Source organism: Oncorhynchus masou, unplaced genomic scaffold, assembly GCF_036934945.1.
Source record: "Oncorhynchus masou masou isolate Uvic2021 unplaced genomic scaffold, UVic_Omas_1.1 unplaced_scaffold_1814, whole genome shotgun sequence".
In the NCBI taxonomy this organism is placed as follows: Eukaryota; Metazoa; Chordata; class Actinopteri; order Salmoniformes; family Salmonidae; genus Oncorhynchus; species Oncorhynchus masou.
This window is the reverse complement of record NW_027008331.1, coordinates 18,720-35,000: the sequence shown is the minus strand read 5'-3', so window position 1 is coordinate 35,000 and position 16,281 is coordinate 18,720. Positions and strand designations below refer to the sequence as shown.

Genomic DNA, 16,281 nt, shown 5'->3' with positions numbered 1-16,281 from the left:
GTATGAGGTTGCTCTGTAAACACAGTGATGTGTAGAATGTGACAGGTTAGAATGTCTGCCACTCAGTCTGAACTCTACTCATGTTACCGTCACCTGATAATCACACACTTAAGACCTCTCTCTCCCTACCTCTACCACTCCTCTCACTCTCTCTCTCTCTCTCTCTCTCTCTCTCTCTCTACCTCTACCACTCCTCTCACTCTCTCTCTCTCTCTCTCTCTCTCTCTCTCTCTCTACCTCTACCACTCCTCTCACTCTCTCTCTCTCTCTCTCTACCTCTACCACCCCTCTCTCTCTACCTCTACCACCCTCTCTCTCTACCTCTACCACCCCTCTCTCTCTACCTCTACCACCCCTCTCTCTCTACCTCTACCACTCCTCTCTCTACCTCTACCACCCCTCTCTCTACCTCTACCACCCCTCTCTCTCTACCTCTACCACCCCTCTCTCTCTACCTCTACCACCCCTCTCTCTCTACCTCTACCACCCCTCTCACTCTACCTCTACCACCCCTCTCACTCTACCTCTACCACCCCTCTCTCTCTCTCTCTCTCTCTCTCTACCTCTACCACCCCTCTCTCTCCCTACCTCTACCACCCCTCTCTCCCTACCTCTACCACCCCTCTCTCTCTACCTCTACCACCCCTCTCACTCTACCTCTACCACCCCTCTCTCTCTACCTCTACCACCCCTCTCACTCTCTACCTCTACCACCCCTCTCTCTCTCTCTCTCTCACTCTACCACCCCTCTCACTCTACCTCTACCACCCCTCTCTCTCTACCTCTACCACCCCTCTCACTCTACCTCTACCACCCCTCTCACTCTACCTCTACCACCCCTCTCAGTCTACCTCTACCACCCCTCTCTCTCTCTCTCTCTCTCTCTCTCTCTCTGTCTCTCTCTCCCTCTCTCTCTCTCTCTCCCTCTCTCTCTCTCTACCTCTACCACCCCTCTCTCTCTCTACCTCTACCACCCCTCTCTCTCTCTACCTCTACCACTCCTCTCAGTCTACCTCTAACACCCCCTTCTCTCTCTCTGTCTCTCTCTCTCTCTCTCTCTCTCTCTCTACCTCTACCACCCCTCTCTCTCTCTCTCTCTACCTCTACCACCCCTCTCAGTCTACCTCTAACACCCCTCTCTCTCTCTCTCTCTATCTCTCTCTCCCTCTCTCTCTCTCTCTACCTCTACCACCCCTCTCAGTCTACCTCTACCACCCCTCTCTCTCTCTCTCTCTCCCTCTCTCTCTACCTCTACCACCCCTCTCACTCTACCTCTACCACCCCCTCTCTCTCTCTCTCTCTCTCTCTCTCTCTCTCTCTCTCTCTCTCTCTCTCTACCTCTACCACCCCTCTCTCTCTACCTCTACCACCCCTCTCACTCTCTCTCTCCCTCTCTCTCTCTCTCTACCTCTACCACCCCTCTCACTCTACCTCTACCACCCCTCTCTCTCTCTCTCTCTCTCTCTCTCTCTCTCTCTCTCTACCTCTACCACCCCTCTCTGTTTACCTCTACCACCCCTCTCTCTCTCTTTCTCTACCTCTACCACCCCTCTCTCTCTACCTCTACCACCCCTCTCTCTCTCTTTCTCTACCTCTACCACCCCTCTCTCTCTACCTCTACCACCCCTCTCTCTCTCTTTCTCTACCTCTACCACCCCTCTCTCTACCTCTACCACCCCTCTCTCTCTCTACCTCTACCACCCCTCTCTCTCTACCTCTACCACCCCCCTCTCTCTCTCTCTACCTCTACCTCTCTCTCTACCTCTCTCTCTCGACCTCTCGCTCTCTCAATTCAATTCAATTCAAGGGGCTTTATTGGCATGGGTAACGTGTTAACATTGCCAAAGCAAGTAAGGTAGATAATATATAAAGTGAAATAAACAATAAAAAATAACAGTAGACATCACACATACAGAAGTTTCAAAACAATAAAGACATTACAAATGTCATATTATATATATATATACAGTGTTTTTACAATGTACAAATGGTTAAGGACACAAGATAAAATAAATAAGCATAGATATGGGTTGTATTTACAATGGTGCGTGTTCTTCACTGGTTGCCCTTTTCTCGTGGCAACAGGTCACAAATCTTGCTGCTCTGATGGCACACTGTGGAATTTCACCCAGTAGATATGGGAGTTTTTCAAAATTGGATTTGTTTTCGAATTCTTTGTGGATCTGTGTAATCTGAGGGAAATATGTCTCTCTAATATGGTCATACATTGGGCAGGAGGTTAGGAAGTGCAGTTTCCACCTCATTTTGTGGGCAGTGAGCACATAGCCTGTCTTCTCTTGAGAGCCATGTCTGCCTACGGCGGCCTTTCTCAATAGCAAGGCTATGCTCACTGAGTCTGTACATAGTTAAAGCTATCCTTAATTTTGGGTCAGTCACAGTGGTCAGGTATTCTACCTATCCGCTCTCTACCTCTACCACCCCTCTCTCTACCTCTCTGTCTGTCTCTCTCTCTCTCTCTCTCTCTCTCTCTCTCTCTACCTCTACCAACCCGCTCTCTCTCTACCTCCCTCTCTGTCTCTCTCTCTCTCTCTCCCTCCCCCCTCTCTCTCTCTCTCTCTCTCTCTATCTGTACCCTCTCTCTCTGTTCTCTCTCTCCCTCTACCTCTACCAACCCTCTCTACCTCTCTCTCTCTCTACCTCTACCACCCCTCTCTCTCTCTCTACCTCTACCACCCCTCTCTCTCTCTACCTCTACCACCCCTCTCTCTCTCTACCTCTACCCCCCCACTCTCCCTCTTTCTTCCTATTCTCTGAGTCTATAACCACCATACTGTTGATGAAGTGAGTCTATAACAATACTGTTGGTGAAGTGAGTCCATAACCACCATACTGTTGATGAAGTGAGTCTATAACCACCATACTGTTGATGAAGTGAGTCTATAACCACCATACTGTTGATGAAGTGAGTCTATAACCATACTGTTGATGAAGTGAGTCTATAACCACCATACTGTTGATGAAGTGAGTATATAACCACCATACTGTTGATGAAGTGAGTCTATAACCACCATACTGTTGATGAAGTGAGTCCATAACCATACTGTTGATAAAGTGAGTCTATAACCACCATACTGTTGATGAAGTGAGTCTATAACCACCATACTGTTGATGAAGTGAGTCTATAACCATACTGTTGATGAAGTGAGTCTATAACCACCATACTGTTGATGAAGTGAGTCTATAACCACCATACTGTTGATGAAGTGAGTCTATAAACACCATACTGTTGATGAAGTGAGCCTATAACCACCATACTGTTGATGAAGTGAGTCTATAACCACCATACTGTTGATGAAGTGAGTCTATAACTACCATACTGTTGATGAAGTGAGTCTATAACCACCATACTGTTGATGAAGTGAGTCTATAACCACCATACTGTTGATGAAGTGAGTCTATAACCACCATACTGTTGATGAAGTGAGTCTATAACCACCATACTGTTGAAGTGAGTCTATAACCATACTGTTGATGAAGTGAGCCTATAACCACCATACTGTTGATGAAGTGAGTCTATAAACACCATACTGTTGATGAAGTGAGTCTATAACCACCATACTGTTGATGAAGTGAGCCTATAACCACCATACTGTTGATGAAGTGAGTCTATAACCACCATACTGTTGATGAAGTGAGTCTATAACCATACTGTTGATGAAGGGAGTCTATAACCACCATACTGTTGATGAAATGAGCCTATAACCACCATACTGTTGATGAAGTGAGTCCATAACCACCATACTGTTGATGAAGTGAGTCTATAACCACCATACTGTTGATGAAGTGAGTCCATAACCACCATACTGTTGATGAAGTGAGTCTATAACCATACTGTTGATGAAGTGAGTCTATACCTTTTGTGTGTCGTTGTTATCAAAGTGAACATGGACACACACATACTCTGCCTTTACAATCACACACACACTTCTCTAGTCCTCACTCGCCTCGACTCTCACACTCTGTCTCACACACCCGCACACACGCACTATGCCCCCTGATCACACACACACACACACACACACACACACACACACACACACACACACACACACACACACACACACACACACACACACACGGAGACACAAAGTGTGGACTGGACGCGGAGACACAGAGTGTGGACTGGACACGGAGACACAGAGTGTGGACTGGACACGGAGACACAGAGTGTGGACAGGACACGGAGACACAGAGTGTGGACTGAATACGGAGACACAGAGTGTGGACTGGACACGGAGACACATAGTGTGGACTGGACACGGAGACACGGAGACACAGAGTGTTGACTGAATACGGAGACACAGAGTGTGGACTGGATACGGAGACACAGAGTGTGGACTGGACACGGAGACACAGAGTGTGGACTGTACACAGAGACACGGAGACACAGAGTGTGGACTGAATACGGAGACACAGAGTGTGGACTGAATACGGAGACACAGAGTGTGGACTGGATACGGAGACACAGAGTGTGGACTGGACACGGAGACACAGAGTGTGGACTGGACACGGAGACACAGAGTGTGGACTGAACACAGAGACACAGAGTGTGGACTGGACACGGAGACACAGAGTGTGGACTGGACACGGAGACACAGAGTGTGGACTGGACACGGAGACACAGAGTGTGGACTGGACACGGAGACACCGAGTGTGGACTGAATACAGAGACACAGAGTGTGGACTGGACACGGAGACACAGAGTGTGGACTGGACACGGAGACACAGAGTGTGGACTGGACACGGAGACACGGAGACACGGAGACACAGAGTGTCGACTTGACACGGAGACACAGAGACACAGAGTGTCGACTTGACACGGAGACACAGAGTGTGGACTGGACACGGAGACACAGAGTGTGGACTGGACGCGGAGACACAGAGTGTGGACTGGACACGGAGACACGGAGTGTCGACTGGACAAGGAGACACAGAGTGTGGACTGGACACGGAGACACGGAGACACAGAGTGTCGACTTGACACGGAGACACAGAGTGTGGACTGGACACGGAGACACGGAGACACAGAGTGTCGACTGGACAAGGAGACACAGAGTGTGGACTGGACACGGAGACACGGAGACACAGAGTGTCGACTTGACACGGAGACACAGAGTGTGGACTGGACACGGAGACACAGAGTGTGGACTGGACGCGGAGACACAGAGTGTGGACTGGACACGGAGACACGGAGTGTCGACTGGACAAGGAGACACAGAGTGTGGACTGGATACGGAGACACAGAGACACAGAGTGTGGACTGGATACGGAGACACAGAGACACAGAGTGTGGACTGGACACGGAGACACAGAGTGTGGACTGGACATGGAGACACAGAGTGTGGACTGGACACGGAGACACAGAGTGTGGACTGGACGCGGAGACACAGACTGGACACGGAGACACGGAGACACAGAGTGTGGACTGGATACGGAGACACGGAGACACAGAGTGTGGACTGGACACGGAGACGCAGAGTGTGGACTGGACACGGAGACACGGACTGGACACGGAGACACGGAGACACAGAGTGTGGACTGAACACGGAGACACGGAGTGTGGACTGGACACGGAGACACGGAGACACAGAGTGTGGACTGGACACGGATCACAGAGTGTGGACTGGAAGTGGAGACACAGAGTGTGGACTGGACACGGAGACACACAGTGTGGACTGGACACGGAGACACAGAGTGTGGACTTGACGTGGAGACACAGAGTGTGGACTGGACGCGGAGACACAGAGTGTGGATTGGACACGGAGACACACAGTGTGGACTGGACACGGAGACACAGAGTGTGGACTTGACGTGGAGACACAGAGTGTGGACTGGACGCGGAGACACAGAGTGTGGACTGGACACAGACACAGAGTGTGGACTGGACACAGAGACACAGAGTGTGGACTGGACACGGAGACACAGAGTGTGGACTGGACACGGAGACACAGAGTGTGGACTGGACACAGACACAGAGTGTGGACTGGACACGGAGACACAGAGTGTGGACTGGACACAGAGACACAGAGTGTGGACTGGACGCGGAGACACAGAGTGTGGACTGGACGCGGAGACACAGAGTGTGGACTGGACACAGACACAGAGTGTGGACTGGACACAGAGACACAGAGTGTGGACTGGACACGGAGACACAGAGTGTGGACTGGACACGGAGACACAGAGTGTGGACTGGACACAGACACAGAGTGTGGACTGGACACGGAGACACAGAGTGTGGACTGGACACAGAGACACAGAGTGTGGACTGGACACAGAGACACAGAGTGTGGACTGGACACGGAGACACAGAGTGTGGACTGGACACAGAGACACAGAGTGTGGACTGGACACGGAGACACAGAGTGTGGACTGGACACAGACACAGAGTGTGGACTGGACGCGGAGACACAGAGTGTGGACTGGACACAGAGACACAGAGTGTGGACTGGACACGGAGACACAGAGTGTGGACTGGACACAGAGACACAGAGTGTGGACTGGACGCGGAGACGCGGAGACACAGAGTGTGGACTGGACGTGGAGACAAGGAGACACAGAGTGTGGACTGGACGCGGAGACACAGAGACACAGAGTGTAGACTGAACACAGAGACACAGAGTGTGGACTGGACGCGGAGACACAGAGACACAGAGTGTAGACTGAACACAGAGACACAGAGTGTGAACTGGACGCGGAGACGCGGAGACACAGAGTGTCGACTGGACGCGGAGACGCGGAGACACAGAGTGCATCAGTGTTCTCTAATCCAACAATCCAAACGTATTGATACCCAGGAAAACATGCCGTTCCTACAGAAACCTTTTGGTAGCTCCGGTATACCCACACTACTGTCTCTGATGTGACCCCTGAACTGTAACGCCCAGTCGCCCAGCTATCTCTCTTTGCTAAATGACAGATTTCCTTTTCCTCACTTCATGGCCATATTGGTTTCCCTTCAGAAAAGGGCTGACTTCCAGTTGAAGCAGGTTATTATGGGATAAAGGAATCCTCTTATGGACACACGTGAACGCGGACGCAAACACACACACACACACACACACACACACACACACACACACACACACACACACACACACAAAGAATCCTCTTATGTCTGTAAACTAGTTCCAGTGATACAGCAGTGCTGCTACCCCAGCGTTTCAGTGGCGCCATGTTTATCTGTTTATTATTTTGTAGGGAGGTGTGTGTGTGTGTGTGTGTGTGTGTGTGTGTGTGTGTGTGTGTGTGTGTGTGTGTGTGTGTGTGTGAGTGTTGTGTGTGTGTGTTGGAGGTGAGTGGTGGAGTGAGAGTTTATTTCCCCACAGCAGGAGCAAGGGACAGAGATAAGAGAGAGTTCAGCCTCAGCAATATGGAGCGAGAGAGATGGAGGGAGTTAGGGAGTTAGGGAGCGAGGGAGGGATCAGGAGAGAAAGAGAAAGGGAAGGAGAGTCCATCCTCAGCATTATGGAGGGATGGAGGGAGGGAGGGAGGGAGGAATCAGGAGAGAAATAGAAAGGGAAGGAGAGTCCATCCTCAGCATTATGTAGGGAGGGAGGGAGGGAGGGAGGGAGGGAGGGAGGGAGGGAGGGAGGGAGGGAGGGAGGGAGGGAGGGAAAGGAAGAGAGAGTCCACTCTCAGCATTATGGAGGGAGGGAGGGAGGGAGGGAGGGAGGGAGGGAGGGAGGGAGGGAGGGGAGGGAGGGAGGGAGGGAGGGAGGGAAAGGAAGAGAGAGTCCACTCTCAGCATTATGTAGGGAGGGAGGGAGGGAGGGAGGGAGGGAGGGAGGGAGGGAGGGAGGGAGGGAAAGGAAGAGAGTCCACCCTCAGCAGTAACCTGGTCATGGATGAGAGAGGGATGGAGCAAGGGAGGAAAAGAGAGAGAGAGAGATGATGTGGGGAGAGAGATTTGTCCTCTTCATCAACAGACAGTGATGTGGGTGGAATGATAGGTTCTTCATCACTAATACATAATAATTTGCTGGGTGCGTATATTTCACTAATGTAAATGTTAGAATTTGTTTTTGCATATCCCAGCAGAGAGTGGGTCAGCCCGGGTCAGATATTATCAACGTTGACCCAGGAGCAATGAAGGTTAAAGTGCCTTGCTCAAGGGCACATTGACAGATGTTTCACCTGGTCGGCTCGGGGATTCAAACTAAGGACCTTTCTCTCTAACCGACAGGCTACCTGCCCCCCACTACCTATGATGGGTGTACTATAGCAGGGCCTTCTTAGAGTTCACGTGTGTGTGTGTGTGTGTGTGTGTGTGTGTGTGTGTGTGTGTGTGTGTGTGTGTGTGCGTGTGTGCGTGTGTGCGTGTGTGTGTGTACTATAGCAGGGTCTTTTTAGAGTTCACTTTGTGTGTGTGTGTGTGTGTGTGTGTGTGTACTATAGCAGGGCCTTTTTAGAGTTCACTTTGTGTGTGTGTGTGTGTGTGTACTATAGCAGGGCCTTCTTAGAGTTCACTTGTAACCTCCCCCCCGTGTTCATCACCACTACAGGTGAATCTGTCATGTTGTTTTGTCTGCCCTTTTTCTCCTGATTTCGTTCCCTCCTTTCCCCTCCTCTCTCTGCAGTCTCGGGTTCCCCTCCTCCGTCAGATGGCGTTCTGCCTGGCCGAGCTTCACTGTTGGTCCTCCAGCAGCTCACTACAAGTCAGAGGTTTGTGTCTGTTTTAGAGACAGCTTCACTGTTGGTCCTCCAGCAGCTCACTACAAGTCAGAGGTTTGTATGTCTGTTTTAGAGACAGCTTCACTGTTGGTCCTCCAGCAGCTCACTACAAGTCAGAGGTTTGTATGTCTGTTTTAGAAACAGCTTCACTGTTGGTCCTCCAGCAGCTCACTACAAGTCAGAGGTTTGTGTGTCTGTTTTAGAAACAGCTTCACTGTTGGTCCTCCAGCAGCTCACTACAAGTCAGAGGTTTGTATGTCTGTTTTAGAGACAGCTTCACTGTTGGTCCTCCAGCAGCTCACTACAAGTCAGAGGTTTGTGTCTGTTTTAGAGACAGCTTCACTGTTGGTCCTCCAGCAGCTCACTACAAGTCAGAGGTTTGTGTCTGTTTTAGAGACAGCTTCACTGTTGGTCCTCCAGCAGCTCACTACAAGTCAGAGGTTTGTGTCTGTTTTAGAAACAGCTTCACTGTTGGTCCTCCAGCAGCTCACTACAAGTCAGAGGTGTGTGTCTGTTTTAGAAACAGCTTCACTGTTGGTCCTCCAGCAGCTCACTACAAGTCAGAGGTTTGTGTCTGTTTTAGAAACAGCTTCACTGTTGGTCCTCCAGCAGCTCACTACAAGTCAGAGGTTTGTATGTCTGTTTTAGAGACAGCTTCACTGTTGGTCCTCCAGCAGCTCACTACAAGTCAGAGGTTTGTGTCTGTTTTAGAAACAGCTTCACTGTTGGTCCTCCAGCAGCTCACTACAAGTCAGAGGTTTGTGTCTGTTTTAGAAACAGCTTCACTGTTGGTCCTCCAGCAGCTCACTACAAGTCAGAGGTGTGTGTCTGTTTTAGAAACAGCTTCACTGTTGGTCCTCCAGCAGCTCACTACAAGTCAGAGGTTTGTGTCTGTTTTAGAAACAGCTTCACTGTTGGTCCTCCAGCAGCTCACTACAAGTCAGAGGTTTGTATGTCTGTTTTAGAGACAGCTTCACTGTTGGTCCTCCAGCAGCTCACTACAAGTCAGAGGTTTGTGTCTGTTTTAGAGACAGATTCACTGTTGGTCCTCCAGCAGCTCACTACAAGTCAGAGGTTTGTGTCTGTTTTAGAGACAGCTTCACTGTTGGCCCTCCAGCAGCTCACTACAAGTCAGAGGTTTGTATGTCTGTTTTAGAGACAGTTTCACTGTTGGTCCTCCAGCAGCTCACTACAAGTGGAAGGCTAAAGGACACATTTCTACATGATCTATCTATACATCTGCTTCTCTCTCTCATCTCTACACAGAGATCCTATTAAATAACAAATATACAGAGCTCTTCAATTCTTCAAATTCATTATTTTATTTATTTATTTAATGTCAATTCTTTCTGAGCAAATACATTTAAGAATCTTCTGGTTCTATCCAATTAACTCATATTTTCCCATTGACACGTGTCTGTCTGTCTCCCATTGACATGTGTCTGTCTGTCTCCCATTGACACGTGTCTGTCGTCTCCCATTGACATGTGTCTGTCTGTCTCCCATTGACATGTGTCTGTCTGTCTCCCATTGACATGTGTCTGTCTGTCTCCCATTGACATGTGTCTGTCTGTCTCCCATTGACATGTGTCGGTCTCCCATTGACATGTGTCTGTCTGTCTCCCATTGACATGTGTCTGTCTGTCTCCCATTGACATGTATCTGTCTGTCTCCCATTGACATGTGTCTGTCTGTCTCCCATTGACATGTGTCGGTCTGTCTCCCATTGACATGTGTCTGTCTGTCTCCCATTGACATGTGTCGGTCTCCCATTGACATGTGTCTGTCTGTCTCCCATTGACATGTGTCTGTCTGTCTCCCATTGACACGTGTCTGTCTGTCTCCCATTGACATGTATCTGTCTGTCTCCCATTGACATGTATCTGTCTGTCTCCCATTGACATGTGTCTGTCTGTCTCCCATTGACATGTATCTGTCTGTCTCCCATTGACATGTGTCTGTCTGTCTCCCATTGACATGTGTCGGTCTCCCATTGACATGTGTCTGTCTGTCTCCCATTGACATGTGTCGGTCTCCCATTGACATGTGTCTGTCTGTCTCCCATTGACACGTGTCTGTCTGTCTCCCATTGACATGTGTCTGTCTGTCTCCCATTGACATGTATCTGTCTGTCTCCCATTGACATGTGTCTGTCTGTCTCCCATTGACATGTGTCTGTCTGTCTCCCATTGACACGTGTCTGTCTGTCTCCCATTGACACGTGTCTGTCTGTCTCCCATTGACACGTGTCTGTCTGTCTCCCATTGACATGTGTCGGTCTCCCATTGACATGTGTCTGTCTGTCTCCCATTGACACGTGTCTGTCTGTCTCCCATTGACATGTATCTGTCTGTCTCCCATTGACATGTATCTGTCTGTCTCCCATTGACATGTGTCTGTCTGTCTCCCATTGACATGTATCTGTCTGTCTCCCATTGACATGTGTCTGTCTGTCTCCCATTGACATGTGTCGGTCTCCCATTGACATGTGTCTGTCTGTCTCCCATTGACATGTGTCGGTCTCCCATTGACATGTGTCTGTCTGTCTCCCATTGACACGTGTCTGTCTGTCTCCCATTGACATGTGTCTGTCTGTCTCCCATTGACATGTATCTGTCTGTCTCCCATTGACATGTGTCTGTCTGTCTCCCATTGACATGTGTCTGTCTGTCTCCCATTGACACGTGTCTGTCTGTCTCCCATTGACACGTGTCTGTCTGTCTCCCATTGACACGTGTCTGTCTGTCTCCCATTGACATGTGTCGGTCTCCCATTGACATGTGTCTGTCTGTCTCCCATTGACACGTGTCTGTCTGTCTCCCATTGACATGTGTCTGTCTGTCTCCCATTGACACGTGTCGGTCTGTCTCCCATTGACATGTGTCTGTCTGTCTCCCATTGACACGTGTCTGTCTGTCTCCCATTGACATGTGTCGGTCTCCCATTGACATGTGTCTGTCTCCCATTGACATGTGTCGGTCTCCCATTGACATGTGTCGGTCTCCCATTGACATGTGTCTGTCTCCCATTGACATGTGTCTGTCTCCCATTGACATGTGTCTGTCTCCCATTGACATGTGTCGGTCTCCCATTGACATGTGTCGGTCTCCCATTGACATACACTAGCTTTCAAAAGTTTGGTGTCACTTAAAAATTTCCTACTTAGAAGGCCAGCATCCCGGAGTCGCCTCTTCACTGTTGACGTTGAGACTGGACAGAGGAACTCTGGGCTACCCTGCCGCCCCACGTTGGGACTGGTGTTTTGCAGGGTGCTATTTAATGAAGCTGCCAGTTGAGGACTTGTGAGGCGTCTGTTTCTCAAACTAGACTCTCTAATGTACTTGTCCTCTTGCTCAGTTGTGCACCGGGGCCTCCCACTCCTCTTTCTATTCTGGTTAGAGACAGTTTGCACTGTTCTGTGAAGGGAGTAGGCCAGAGCGTTCGAGATCTTCGGTCTTTGTTTCTGGACATTTTGAGCCTGTAATTGAACTCACAAATGCTGATGCTCCAGATACTCAACTAGTCTAAAGAAGGCCAGTTTTATTGCTTCTTTAATCAGAACAGTTTTCAGCTGTACTAACATAATTGCAAAAGGGTTTTCTAATGATCAATTAGCCTTTTAAAATGATAAACTTGGATTAGCTAACACAACGTGCCATTGGAACACAGGAGTGATGGTTGCTGATAATGGGCCTCTGTACGCCAATGTAGATATTCCATTAAAAATCTGCCGTTTCCAGCTACAATAGTGATTTACAACATTAACAATGTCTACACTGTATTTCTGATCAATTTGATGTTATTTTAATGGACAAAAAAAATGTTTTTCTTTCAAAAACAAGGACATTTCTAAATGACCCCAAACTTTTGAACGGTAGTGTATACTGTCTCCCATTGACGTGAGCCTGTCTCCCATTGACGTGAGCCTGTCTGTCTCCCATTGACGTGAGCCAGTCTGTCTCCCATTAACGTGAGCCTGTCTGTCTCCCATTGACGTGAGCCAGTCTCCCATTGACGTGAGCCAGTCTCCCATTGACGTGAGCCAGTCTCCCATTGACGTGAGCCAGTCTCCCATTGACGTGAGCCAGTCTCCCATTGACGTGAGCCAGTCTCCTATTGACGTGAGCCAGTCTCCCATTGACGTGAGCCTGTCTGTCTCCCATTGACGTGAGCCTGTCTGTCTCCCATTGACGTGAGCCTGTCTGTCTCCCATTGACGTGAGCCTGTCTGTCTCCCATTGACGTGAGCCAGTCTCCCATTGACGTGAGCCTGTCTGTCTCCCATTGACGTGAGCCAGTCTCCTATTGACGTGAGCCAGTCTCCCATTGACGTGAGCCAGTCTCCCATTGACGTGAGCCAGTCTCCCATTGACGTGAGCCAGTCTCCCATTGACGTGAGCCAGTCTCCCATTGACGTGAGCCAGTCTCCCATTAACGTGAGCCAGTCTCCCATTGACGTGAGCCAGTCTCCCATTGACGTGAGCCTGTCTCCCATTGACGTGAGCCTGTCTGTCTCCCATTGACGTGAGCCTGTCTGTCTCCCATTGACGTGAGCCTGTCTGTCTCCCATTGGCGTGAGCCTGTCTGTCTCCCATTGACGTGAGCCTGTCTGTCTCCCATTGACGTGAGCCTGTCTCCCATTGACGTGAGCCTGTCTCCCATTGACGTGAGCCAGTCTCCCATTGACGTGAGCCAGTCTCCCATTGACGTGAGCCAGTCTCCCATTGACGTGAGCCAGTCTCCCATTGACGTGAGCCAGTCTCCCATTGACGTGAGCCAGTCTCCCATTGACGTGAGCCAGTCTCCCATTGACGTGAGCCAGTCTCCCATTGACGTGAGCCAGTCTCCCATTGACGTGAGCCAGTCTCCCATTGACGTGAGCCTGTCTGTCTCCCATTGACGTGAGCCAGTCTCCCATTGACGTGAGCCTGTCTGTCTCCCATTGACGTGAGCCAGTCTCCCATTGACGTGAGCCAGTCTCCCATTGACGTGAGCCAGTCTCCCATTGACGTGAGCCAGTCTCCCATTGACGTGAGCCAGTCTCCCATTGATATAAATTAATGGTCCTCTAGCTCAGTTGGTAGAGCATTGCTCTTTCTACGCTAGGGTCATGGGTTCAATTCCCTCTGGGGCCCCTCATATGTAAAAGGTATGCAGACATGACTGTAAGGAGCTTTGGATAAAAGCGTCTGCTGATATTAGATACTGTATATTAATAATGTAACACGTTCTGAATGAACCAATCATCTCAATTGTGAATCAGACTTTTACTGTTCAACTGCCGTCTATGCCGACCTTTATGACCTTGTGGGTGGGGCCTAGGTTTTGAGTCGGGGGTTGACAGTTGCTGTCTGTCTCTCCACACCTATCTGTTCATCTTTTCAGTCACAGAGAGAGAAATAAATGTTATTTTCCTTGTTTAGCTTCCCTTCAGTCTCTTCTGTTCCAGTCTGGTAAGCTTCAGGCGGAGATAGTGTCTCTGAGGCCAAACCGTGTGTGTGTGTGTGTGTGTGTTTGTGTGTGACAGGTGTGTGACAGGTGTGTGTGTGTGTGTGTGTGTGTGTGTGTGTGTGTGTGTGTGTGTGTGTGTGTGTGTGTGTGTGTGTGTGTGTGTGTGTGTGTGTGTGTGTGTGTGTGTGTGACAGGTGTGTGTGTCGTGGTTATATTAGTTTGTTTCTGACTTAGTGTTTTTTGCTATCAGAGCAAACGTTGGGTGGAGGGATATATCGGGATGGTGGCTTGGGGTGGTGAGGCGTGACGCTCCCTGCCAACCCCTGTCTGTACAGTATACATCCGCCCAAAATCCTAGTTACCTGTCTGGAGGATACATATCAAACAGGACAGATGGAAATACTATGAAAGGAATATGACTGTATGAGACTGTTGATACAAATGTGTGTGTGTGTGTGTGTGTGTGTGTGTGTGTGTGTGTGTGTGTGTGTGTGTGTGTGTGTGTGTGTGTGTGTGTGTGTGTGTGTGTGTGTGTCTGTGTGTGTGTCAGCGCTCCCCTTTATTAGTGTGACCTGTTCTAAGGAGCAGGAGACACACACACACACACACACACACACACACTCAGCAGCAGCAGAAGAGAGGACGTGATAAAATAGTGATGTGCTGTGAGAATCCTGGCCTGGCCTGGAGTTTGGGCCGTCGCTAATAACACCCAATGAAAGTCTAGTCTCAGCAGTTTAGGGGTAGAGGTGTGTGTGTGTTGATTAGGTGCAACTAGGCATGTGTGGGATGAAGTCTGTCCTGGAGGTGAAGAGGGGTTACAGAGGCTTCTCTCTTCATCAGTATTTTATCCCGCTAGTCCCCCTCCCTCCCTCCCTCCCTCCCTCCCTCCCCCCTCCCTCCCTCCCCCCTCCTCCCTCCCTCCCTCCTCTTCTATTCCCCTCCCTCCCTAGTCCCTCCCCTCCCTCCCTCCCTCCCTCCCTCCCTCCCTCCCTCCCTCCCTCCCTCCCTCCCTCCCTCCCTCCCTCCCTCCCTCCCTCCCTCCCTCCCTCCCTCCCTCCCTCCTCTATCCCTCTATCCTCCTCTTCTATTCCCCTCCCTCCCTCCCTAGTCTCCCTCCCTAGTCTCCCTCCCTAGTCTCCCTCCCTCCCTCCCTCCCTCCCTCCCTCCCTCTCCCTCCCTCCCTCCCTCCCTCCCTCCCTCCCTCCCTCTATCCCTCCTCTTCTATTCCCCTCCCTCCCTCTATGCCTCCCTCCCTTCCTCTATGCCTCCCTCCCTCCCTCCTCTTCTATTCCCCTCCCTCTCTCCCTCCCCTCCTCCTCCTATATTCCCTCCATCCTTCCTCCTCTATCCCTCCCTCCTCTAGCCCTCCCTCCTTCCTCCTCTATCCCTTCCTCCTCTATCCCTCCCTCCTCTAGCCTTCCCTCCTTCCTCCTCTATCCCTTCCTCCTCTAGCCCTCCCTCCTCTAGCCCTCCCTCCTCTAGCCCTCCCTCCTTCCTCCTCTATCCCTCCCTCCCTCTTCCTCCTCTATCCCTCCCTCCCTCTCCCTCCTCTTCTATTCCCCTCTCTCCCTCCCTCCTCCCTCTCTCCCTCCGTCCTTCCAGCCTCCCTCCCTCCCTCGTTATCTGGAACGGAGTGCAGGCAGAAGGGACAGGACACTAGCTGATAGTGATTGTTTATCCCGTGGTGAGAAATTGCTGATCTGTCCATTTTTCTGACAGACCGGTGATTTCTCTCTCTCTCTGCGTCTCTCTCTCTCTATCCATCTCTTTCTCTCTCTCCTTCCATCTCTTTCTCTCTCTCGTTCTTTCTCTCTCTGCACACAGATACAGATATTGGCACCCATCAGTACTATGACAAAGGAGAGCCAGGTAAATATGTTTAAAATGTATATGTTCCTACTTCCACCACACACACACAAGCACACACACACACACACACACACACACACACACGTCTGCATGTTGAGCAGCTGCACGTCTCTTGTCCATCTTCAGTGAGATGATGCTCTTGCTCAAAGCCATTTCATTTGGAGGATTACAGAAGGATGTCTTGATATCTCAGTGGAGGAGAAGAGAGGAGGGAGAACAAAGGAGAGAGAGAGCAGAGCAGAGAGTACCACATCGCGTCGGCTAATTT

At 50.2% G+C, this 16,281-nt stretch overlaps 1 long non-coding RNA gene across 1 annotated transcript in view; it reads left to right on the top strand.

Annotated features, from left to right (window-relative positions):
- The window catches only part of LOC135532322 (uncharacterized), a 59,344-nt gene extending 43,330 nt beyond the window's left edge, over positions 1–16,014 (top strand). The window contains exons 2-3 of the long non-coding RNA XR_010454335.1: positions 8,598–8,682; positions 15,969–16,014. This is a non-coding gene — a long non-coding RNA (uncharacterized LOC135532322). The remainder of the gene's footprint in view (positions 1–8,597; positions 8,683–15,968) is intronic.
- Positions 16,015–16,281: the final 267 nt, after the last annotated feature.